Source organism: Scyliorhinus canicula, chromosome 13 (assembly GCF_902713615.1).
Source record: "Scyliorhinus canicula chromosome 13, sScyCan1.1, whole genome shotgun sequence".
Taxonomy (NCBI): Eukaryota; Metazoa; Chordata; class Chondrichthyes; order Carcharhiniformes; family Scyliorhinidae; genus Scyliorhinus; species Scyliorhinus canicula.
In genome coordinates this window covers 9761964-9772874 of record NC_052158.1, presented here as the reverse complement: position 1 = coordinate 9772874, position 10911 = coordinate 9761964, and the positions used below count along the sequence as shown (strand labels likewise).

The 10911-nt window shown below is 52.6% G+C and overlaps 1 protein-coding gene across 1 annotated transcript in view; it reads left to right on the top strand.

Annotated features, from left to right (window-relative positions):
- The window catches only part of LOC119976461 (butyrophilin subfamily 2 member A1-like), a 109910-nt gene that overhangs the window by 58311 nt on the left and 40688 nt on the right, over positions 1 to 10911 (top strand). The gene's annotated exons all lie outside the window — the stretch shown is intronic.

Genomic DNA, 10911 nt, shown 5'->3' with positions numbered 1-10911 from the left:
GCAATAAATGCTGGCCTCACCTCACACTAAGCTTGTGGTCACATTTCCTAACACCCCCCTCGGTGTCACTTTTGCTTCTGATAAACAGGTCTGTGTGTTGCCAATTTGCACCGGAGACGCCAATAATGTTGCCACGTCTGGGGTATCTACTTTAGTCAGATATTACTCTGACCGTTATTAGTCTGGGGTATCTACTTTAGTCAGATATTACTCTGACCGTTATTAGTCTGGGGTAGCTACTTTAGTCAGATATTACTCTGACCGTTATTAATGAGGATATTGCTTTCAGAGTCTCCAGGTATCAAATGATACCACCACAAGTTTCAACCGGCTATTGATCAAAGACCCACCAACCAGTCAGTTAGTTCAAGTTGAATAATGGTTTATTTACACACAGGATTAACTCACACATGCAACATAAAGACGCTACAAGCTAAATTATACCTAACACTTTGACAACCTGTACTTAACTTCAGGCACCCGGCTTTGACAGAGGAACAAGGCCTTTGTTCGGATCTGGAGTGGCTGGGTCTGGAGAAGTGACTTTGGTTCTGCCAGGCTCATCCGTCTGGTAGCGATTGTTGATCTTGAACTTGCTTCTGGTCGTGGTGCTGCAGTTGGCTTCAGGTATAGGCCGGGCCGAAGAGTGCCGGTGTGCCAGGGCCAAAAGGGACCGAACACATGACAGTGTCTCTCTTTATCCTTTGGGGTTTTGCGTTCTTTTGGGCGGTCCTTAGCTTGGGACTCAATAATTCGGCAGGCTTCGATTACTGCCTTCGATTTGAGCCAATAAAGGAGCGGGTGCCTTGAAGGCTGGGCGTGTCCTGATTGGTCATTGACCTTGGCCGTCTGGGCTTCCTGGGTGAAGAGAGCGGCACCAATGTGTCTGGAATTGTATCTGATACCCGAGTACCAGTCCTTTGTCCTGGGAAATGGGTCATTGGAATGCAAATCGGCTGGGGGTTTCGATACTGCCTGGTTCTCTGTTAGCAAATATACAGGCTCTGAGTTTGCCTGAATCTTGTATTGGCCATATTTCCCTTGAGTCTTTGCATGTATCCATGTTTACTTTGTAAGTGGCCATCCCAGATGGCTACATGTAGATCTCTAGTCGTGTAAGAAATGCAAAAGAAGTGACCAAACGAGACGGCCACAAATAGATCCTGTCAGTAACTCGGGAGAAACCTCTTCACTGAGAGAGTGGTGGAACCCACTACCACGGGAGTGTTTAGCTGAATAGTATTGATGCATTTATGGCGAAGCTGGATAAACGCCAGTGAGTGGTTGAGACACTGGTGCGGTGCTAATGTCTTCGTAATCCAGAGATCCAGCTCAATGCATGGTGGTACGGGTTTGAATCCCACAATGGCATAGATGTTCAGTGAATTAATAAATCTGGAAGTAATTGGTGAGAAACTGTCATTGATTCAAATCTGGTTCATTAATGTCCTCGAGGGAATCGATCATTCTTGGCCGACATGGGGCTGACACTTAACTGCCCTCTGAAATGGTTGAGCAAGTCCAAGGTGCAATTAGTGATGGGTAATAAATGCCAGCCTTGCCAGCGACGCCAACATCCCATGATCGAATTTGAAAAATAAATGGAGGCTCACGGACAGTATAAGCACTAGTACAGACTGGCTGGGTCGAATGGCCTGGTTCTGTGCTGTATGTTCTCTGTAATTTTCTATAAACTGGGGGTTTGGGGAGATGGTTGGTGGGGAATGTATCTGGTCGAGTCACTCCACATTGTCTTAACCAGTGGCTGCACTAAACCTTAGTGACTCAGGGGAACTATGATGGCTGAAGCTGTTGTTAAAACTCAGCACGGTTCAGCCAGTGGACGTCAATGTTTCGGGTCAGTTACCCTTCATCAGGTTCGAAGCGAGTAGAGGGGCAGTGATGGAATGGAGGGAAGACGGCAAAAGGGAGGAAGACGGGCGATTTAGTGATAAAAGGGGTGATGGTGGAAGGCAAAAGGAAATGGAAATGGGACAAGTAAAGAAACAATCGATGGGCTGAGAGGAGGTGTATTGGGAAAAGCAGAATCATCACTAACAGCTTTCCTCTGAGAGAATGGGGGCAGTGGGTTTGATCTGAAATTGTTCAATTCAATGTTGAGTCTGGGAGGCTGAAAGTTCCTGATTGAAGGATGAGGTTCTATTCCTGGAGATTACATTGGGTTTTATTGGAATATAGCAGCCTGCCTAAGGGCAGCGAGGTCAGGAAAATCTAGCAGCAGATGTCACAGACCAGAATGTTTGGGCCCTAGTTTCTTAACACACGTGGGTTCTTTAGTTCCATGTATCTCCAATTTTGATGCTCCAGTCCCCAATAAAATGACTGCTCTGTCAATTACCCTGACCCCCCTCGTCTGGCCCTGATCCTCACTCTGTTAATGCAGGGAATACAAACTTGAATTGGTGTAAAATTTCACCACCAGATCTGGCTGGACCACATTACGGTAGCATGACGGTTAGCACTGTTGCTTCACAGCACCTGGGACCCAGGTTCGATTCCCAGCTTGGATCACCGTGCAGTCCGTTCGTTCTCCCCGTTTGTGCATGGGTTTCCTCTGGGTGCTCCCACAAGTCCCGAAAGACGTGCTTGTTGGGTGAATTGGACATTCTGAATTCTCCCTCTGTGTACCCGAACAGGCGCCGGAATGTGGGTAGGGGCTTTTCACAGTAACTTCATTGCAGTGTTAATGTAAGCCGACTTGTGACACTAATAAAGATTATTATTATTAAGCACTCATAGAGGCGTAGAATGTTTACAACACAGAAAGAGGCCCTTCGGCCCATCATGTCTATATCAGCCATCAAGCACCTATCTGTTCTAATCCCATTTTGTAGCACTTTGTCCGCAGCCTTGTATGTTGTGACATTTCAAGAACTCATCTAAATGTTGTGAGGCTTTTTGTCTCTCAACACCCTTTCAGGCAGACTCCAACCGCCCTCTGGGTGAAAATGTTTTTCCTCACATTCCCTCTAAATCCCGTATCCCTGACCTTAAATTGATGCTCCCTGGTCATCGACTTCTCTACTAAAGGGAAAAGATTCTTCCTATCGATACATTTCGGCCTTCTCTGCTCTAAGGAAAACAACCCCAGCCGTACCAGCCTCTCTTCATAGCAGCAATGATTCAGCAGAATGTAACATTCTGGGGCGACAGGGTGGCAAAGTAGTCAGCATTGCTGCCTTACAGCGCCAGGAACCCGGGTTCAATTCCAACCTTGGGTGACTGTGCGGAGTCTGCACGTTCTCCCCATGTCTGTCTGGGTTTCCTCCAGGTGCTCCGGTTTCCTCCCACAGTCCAAAGATGTGCAGGTTAGGAGGATTGGGCAAGCTAAAATTGCCCCTCAGTGTCCAAAGGTTAGGTGGAGTTATAGGGAGAGGGAGTGTGCCTAGGTAGAGTGCTCTTTCGGAGGGTTGGTGCAGACGCAATGGCCAAATGGCCTCCTACATTGTTGGGATTCTATAATGATAGGAATCTCCACCGCACCCTCTCCAGTCCAATCACTTCCTATAGTGTGGTGACCAGAACTCCACACAGTACTCTACCCGGTGGCCTAACCAGTGTTTTATACAGCTCCATCATAACCTGCAGGCTCTTATATTCATAGCAAAACACTGCACAATTATGTTTTTTAATTCTAAAGGTATTACTGGTGTTTTGGGGTCAGTAGCTTTCCCTCCTCATTGTCACAATAATAAGCAGATTTATGATTAGTGAGACAGACCTGACTCTGGGAGTCTGTCTTGCTCAGCAATGACAGCTGCTGTGTTTGTAACAACTCTTATCCAGCTGGGAGGAATGGTTCTCCATTCTTCCTCGAATGATATTCAGACAATCCTTGAAATGTCCCCACTTCCTGCTCCCGTCCTCTGGTGTGCATCAAGGTTCTATCCTTATACACCTCCTATTGTCATCGACTTGCTGAATCTTGGCAACATCCTCCAAAAATAGTGCTAGTTTACACATGGACATTGATGGCACTCGGCTCCATCTCACCCTCATGTCCCTTGAATTCCCCCCCCCCCCGCCCACTTTGATAAGTTATCAAGACAGTTTATCCGACATCCGGTACTGGATGAGCAGAAATATTTTCCGGTTAAACATTGGGTAGACCGAGGCCATTACTCTCAGCCTCTGTTCCAAACTCGGTTCCCTAACTGCTGAGTCCATCCCTCACTCTCGCAACTGAGCTTAAGACCATCCATTCACAGTCTTGATATATTTGACCCCAGGATAAGCTTCCAAGCACATATTCACACTATCATCATTACCACCGCCGTGACACTGCCCGACTTCCCCCCTTGCCTCAGATCCTCGCTTACTGGAACCCTCATTTACACCTTCGATATCTCCAGACTCGACTATTCCAACTCACTAACTGGCTGCTCCTCCCACATTCCACCCTCCGTAAATTTGAAGTCATCAAAATTTCCCCTATCCTTCCCTGTGCTTACTGACCGACATTGGCTACCGGTCAAGCAACGTCTCATCCTTGTTTTCAATTCCCTCCATCACCTCTACCCTCCATCTATTTTGCCATCACCTCCAGCCTCCCCAAACCCTCCGTGATATCTGGGCAGCACAGTGGTTAGCACTGCTGCCTCACAGCACCGGGGACCTAGGGTTCGATTCTGGCTTTGGGTGTGTGTCCGTGCGGAGTCTGCATGTTCTCCCCGTGTCTGCGTGGGTTTCCTCCGGGTGCTCCAGTTTCCTCCCACAGTCCAAAGACGTGCAGGTTAGGTAGATTGGTCATGCTAAATTGCCCCTTAGTGTCCAAAGATGTGCAGGTTAGGTAGGTTATGGGGATAGGGTAGGAGGGTGGGCCTATGTAGGGTGGTTTTTTAGATGGAGAGTTTTTTAGATAGGGTGGAGATTCGATGGTCTCAATGGCCTCCTTATGCACTGTGGAAATTCCATGGACTCCTCTTAATTCTGGACCCTTGAGTATGCTGGATTTTAGTTTCCATTTTCACTTGTCTTGGCCCCAAGCTCTGTCATTTCTAATAAAACAGAAATGAATTCTGAGAGGAGGAGAATCACCTCCTTACATCCGGCTGGCAGCTATTGAAATGCAGTAATTAATTCAATTCTCCAGTGAAGTCGGGTTGCCGGCCATCCAGGATTACTCTGGAGTCTCCCGGGATTGATCCCGCGTTGCTGCGGGAAGTAAACCCAGTGGGAATTTAACCAATCTTTCTTTCAATACCGTTTGTTTACAAGAGGTCAGAGATGCTGGACACCCAAGTGAAAGCTCGCTTTGCTTTCCGACTGGCCTTGGGCAGACGGGCTACCGTGATGATGCATGTTCCGGTTGACCAATGGCGAGGGTGGGCAATTGAAGGGCAGAGGTCATGATACAAAGCCTACAGGGACATGTCCAAGGCCTGTGTCGTTTTTAAAAAAAATTTATTCTCCTCTTTCACATTTTCTCCCAAATTTACACCCAGCAATAAACAATAATCAGTAACGAATGCAATGTCAATCCCCATATCAATAACAACCATCCCATCCTCCCAACAAACCCCCAAACATTTGCCCGCATGTTAGCATAAACAAATGACAAAAAGGAATCAGGAATCGCCCATAGTCACCGTCAAGGCCTGTGCCTTAAAGATCGTCTGAGATCGCAGTGCCCGCGTTGTCATAGTCTCGGGCTCTTGCCTTGTGGGATCATTCTGTGCCCTTGTTGTCCTCCAACCCACATTCCCATCCTCCTCACCCTTAGGTTTTGCTGTGTTTACTCCGGTGTGACCTTGAAAAGAAAGAGTTTGGAGCTCTATAGCATCTCTCATTGCATCAGGTTCCACCCCCCTCCACCTCAACACTAGTGCCGGGAGGCACTATTGAAGTGTTACAATGTGGCAAAGACAGAAGTGTATCTGCACAGCCCAGATCTCAGAAGCAGCGATGTGATCATGGCCAGAGCATCTGTTTTCATGATGGTGATCGAGGGACAAATATTGACCAGGACAACTCACACCCCTTCTCTTCCAATGGTGGACATGGAAACTTTTCACATGAACCCGGGAGTCCAGATCGGGGCGTCAGTTGAATGTCTCTGACAGTGCGGCGCTCCCTCAGTACTGACCCTCTGACACTGCGGCACTCCGTCAGTACTGACCCTCTGACACTGCGGCACTCCGTCAGTACTGACCCTCTGACAGTGCAGCACTCCCTCAGTACTGACCCTCTGACACTGCGGCACTCCGTCAGTACTGACCCTCTGACAGTGCAGCACTCCCTCAGTACTGACCCTCTGACAGTGCGGCGCTCCGTCAGTACTGACCCTCTGACAGTGCAGCACTCCCTCAGTACTGACCCTCTGACAGTGCAGCACTCCCTCAGTACTGACCCTCTGACAGTGCAGCACTCCCTCAGCACTGACCCTGACAGTGCAGCACTCCCTCAGTACTGACCCTCTGACAGTGCGGCACTCCGTCAGTACTGACCCTCTGACAGTGCAGCACTCCCTCAGTACTGACTCTCTGACAGTGCAGCACTCCCTCAGTACTGACCCTCTGACAGTGCAGCACTCCCTCAGCACTGACCCTCTGACAGTGCAGCACTCCCTCAGTACTGACCCTCTGACAGTGGCGGCACTCCCTCAGTACTTGACCCTCTGACAGTGCAGCACTCCCTCAGTACTGACCCTCTGACAGTGCAGCACTCCCTCAGTACTGACCCTCTGACAGTGTGGCACTCCGTCAGTACTGACCCTCTGACAGTGCTGCACTCCCTCAGTACTGACCCTCTGACAGTGCGGCACTCCGTCAGTACTGTACTGGGGTATCAGCTTGGATTTGTGAGTACCATTGCCTGGGGCAGAACTGGATCCCGTGACCTTCAGACCTGGAGATTGGAGGATAAGGGTGTTGGGAATAGTAAGGGTTAATTCTGGGGAAACGGTGATATTGTCGCTGGACTAGTAATCCAGCAACCAGGGTAATGCTTTGGAGATCTGGGTTCGAATCCCACCAATTTTGAATTCAGTGTAAATCTGGAATTTGATGATCGTTAAATCATTGTCGATTGTCGTTAAAAACCCATCTGGTTCACCAATGTCATTCAGTGAAGGAAATCTGCCATCCTTGCCTGGCCTGGCCTACATGTGACTCCAGTTCCACAGCAATGTGATTGGACTCTTACCTTTCCTCTGGAATGACCCAGCAAGACACTCAGTTCAAGGGCAATTAGGGACGGGCAAGAAGTGCTGGTCCAGCCAACGATCCCATCAGGAATTTTTAAAATGTGGGACTGAAAGACAGTTCTGTCCGCAGAGAGATGTAAAGAGACACGTGACCTGGGATGAGGGAGAATTGTGGACTGGACTGTTGAAACCAGCATGGGGTTAGCTCGTGGCTTGGCCTATACCCTGTATTTATGTATATAGTTTTGTGTTATCAATAAATACTCAATGATCAACCATATGAGCCTCAGAACCTCTTTGTGAGACCAGATAACATAAATGTGCATGGGGGGGGGGGGCAACATGGTGGCGCAGTGGGTAGCACTGCTGCCTCACGGCGCTGAGGTCCCAGGTTTGATCCCGGCTCTGGGTCACTGTCCGTGTGGAGTCTGCACAATCTCCCTGGGGTTTCGCTCCCACAACTCAAAGATGTGCAGGGTAGGGTGGATTGGCCACGCTAAATTGCCCCTTAATTGGGAAAAAAAAAATAGTAAAAATAAATAAATAAATGAGCATGGTAACCATTGATCCAGGGTTAAAGGACTCTCCTGACCCAGAGGGTAGCACCTGATTGACTATGTGGCACTTTGGACCACCCTGGAGATAAGAAAGATCGCCTTTAGTAATGTATGATATTCTTTTTCTAAATTTACTGTAACCAGTCTTTAAGGCAAAATCAATGTCTTGCTATCAAGGAACTGATGTGTATTTGTAAAGAAGAAATCTGAGCTCAAACTGACGTCCGAAATAAGTTTGAGCAAATGAGAACATAGAAAAATACAGCACAGAACAGGCCCTTCGGCCCACAATGTTGTGCCGACCATTTATCCTTATCTAAAATTGACCTAACCTACACCCCTTCAATTTACTGCTGTCCATGTGCCTGTCTGAGAGTCGCTTAAATGTCCCTAATGATTCTGACTCCATCACCTCTGCCGGCAGTGCATTCCACACACCCACCACTCTCTGCGTAAAGAACCTACCTCTGACATCTCGCCTTACCTTCCTCCATTCACCTTAAAATTATATCCCCTCGTGACAGCCATTTCCACCCTGGGGAAGAGTCTCTGGTTTACACTCTATCCATGAAGGAATTGGGTCCAAGAAGATGCTGTATTTTAGTGAGACCTCAGAAACAGGCCTTCAATGAAATGAATGGAAAGTTATGAATGACAGTCGCCTGAATTTACAATTAACAATCCCAGCGCGGCCACCACATACTGGGAAACTTTCACCCTGAGTTAGGAACATAGTAAATAGCATCAGGGGCAGGACATTCTGCCACTTGAGCCAGCTCTCTGCCCAAAGACAGGGCCGTGGTGATGACTCGTTGAAGAACAGCAAAGAGCCAGGATTTTTACTGTGGGCTGGGTGAGGGGATGGGCCCTGAATCTACCTCAGCTGGAACAGAGATCAAATCTCGGACAGTTCACACTACCAGGATTCACTGACTGGCCGCTGAGCTAACTGAGCTAGCACACACTTCCCACCCCTCCACTTCCCCCCCAACACACTCCCCCCCACCACCCCATTCCCCCCCTCCACCACCCCACTCCCCCCACCACCCCACTCCCCCCCCACCACCCCACTCCCCCCCCCCCACCACCCCACTCCCCCTCCACCACCCCCCCATCTCCACCACCCCACTCCCCCTCCACCACCCCCCCCTCTCCACCACCCCACTACCCCCCCACTCCCCTCCCTCCACCACCCCACTACCCCCCCACACCACTCCCCCCCACCACCCCACTCTCCCCCACCCTCCACTTCCCCCCAAACCACCCCCCCCCTTCACCACCCCATTCCCCCCCTCCACCACCCCACTCCCCCCCACCATCCCATTCCCCCTCCACCACCCCACTCCCCCTCCACCACCCACCCACGCCCCCTCTCCACCACCCCACTACCCCCCCCCACACCACCCCACTCCCCCCTCCACCACCCCATTCCCCCCCTCCACCACCCCACTCCCCCCCACCATCCCATTCCTCCCTCCACCACCCCACTCCCCCACCCACCCCCCCTCTCCACCACCCCACTACCCCCCCACCACCACCCCACTCCCCCCCCACCACCCCACTCCCCCCCTCCACCACCCCATTCCCCCCTCCACCACCCCACTCCCCCCCACCCCACTCCCCCTCCCCACTCCACTACCCCCCTACCCCCACTCCCCCCCCACCACCCACTCCCCCACCACCCCACTCCCCCCTACCACCCCACTCCCCCCCACCACCCCACTCCCCCACCACCCCACTCCCCCCTCCACCACCCCAGTCCCCCCTCCACCACCCCACTCCCCCCTTCCACCACCCCACTCCCCCTCCTCCACCACCCCACCCCCCCACCTCCACCACCCCACCCCCCACCTCCACCACCCCACCCCCCCACCTCCACCCCCCACCCCCCCCCTCCACCACCCCACTCCCCCCCACACCACTTCCCCCACCCCACTCCCCCCCAACCACCCCATCCCCCCCACCCCACTCCCCTCCACCACCCCACTCCTCCCCACCACCCCACTCCCCCCACCCCACTCCCCCCCACCCCACTCCCCCTCCCCACACCCCACTCGCCCCCACCCCACCCCCAACCACCCCATCCCCCCACCCCCACTCCCCCTCTCCACCACCCCACTCCTCCCCACCACCCCACCCCACTCCCCCCTCCCCCCCACCCACCCCCCCACACCTCCCCACCACCCCACTCCCCCCTCCACCACCCCACTCCCCCCTCCACCACCCCACTCCCCCCTCCACCACCCCACTCCCCCCCCCTCCACCACCCCACTCCCCCACCCCCCTCACATCCCCCCCTCCACCATCCACCCCCCTCCCACCTCCACCCCCCCTCCCCCTCCACCCCCCCCCTCCCACCTCCACCCCCCCCTCCCACCTCCACCCCCCCCCTCCCACCTCCACCCCCCCTCTCCCACCTCCACCCCCCCCATCTCCCCCCCACCTCCACCTCCACCCCCCCCCCCTCCCCCCCCCACCACCCCCCCCCCCTCCCCCCCACCTCCACCCCCCTCCCACCTCCACCACCCCCCCCCCACCTCCACCACCCCCTCCCACCTCCACCCCCCCCTCCCACCTCCACCCCCCCCCACCTCCACCCCCCCCCCACCTCCACCCCCCCCTCCCACCTCCACCCCCACCCCCCCCCCACCTCCACCCCCCCCCCCCCCCCACCTCCACCACCCCACTCCCTCTTCCTCCACCACCCCACTCTTTTGAGTGGTCCTTAGCTTTGGACAGTTCCACATCAGACAAGTTCTTCATCCCAGGGATCATTCCTGTGAACCTCCTCTGGACCCTTTCCATCCTTCCTCAGAAACGGGGCCCAAAACTGCTCAGAATACTCCATTTGGGGTCTGACCAGAGCCTTATACAGCCTCAGAAGTACATCCCTGCTCTTGTATTCTAGCCCTCTCGACATGAATGCTAACAGTGGGCTGAACTTGGGGCAGCTGTTGCAAAGGTGCAATGGGGATAGGCCACTGTCGAAGGCCCTTCAACCGTAGTACACCCAGGGGCTCCCGTACAGGCAGAGGTTCTGAAGGTCCACCTTCTCAATCTTGCCCCTTGCTTGAAGTGTGGTTATTCGCAGGTTGAATCACCACCAGTTGGATTTGTATGTCCACAGCTCCTTGAAGGTAGCAGGATAGATACATGAAGTGGTTAAGAAGGTCAAACTATCAAACAAAT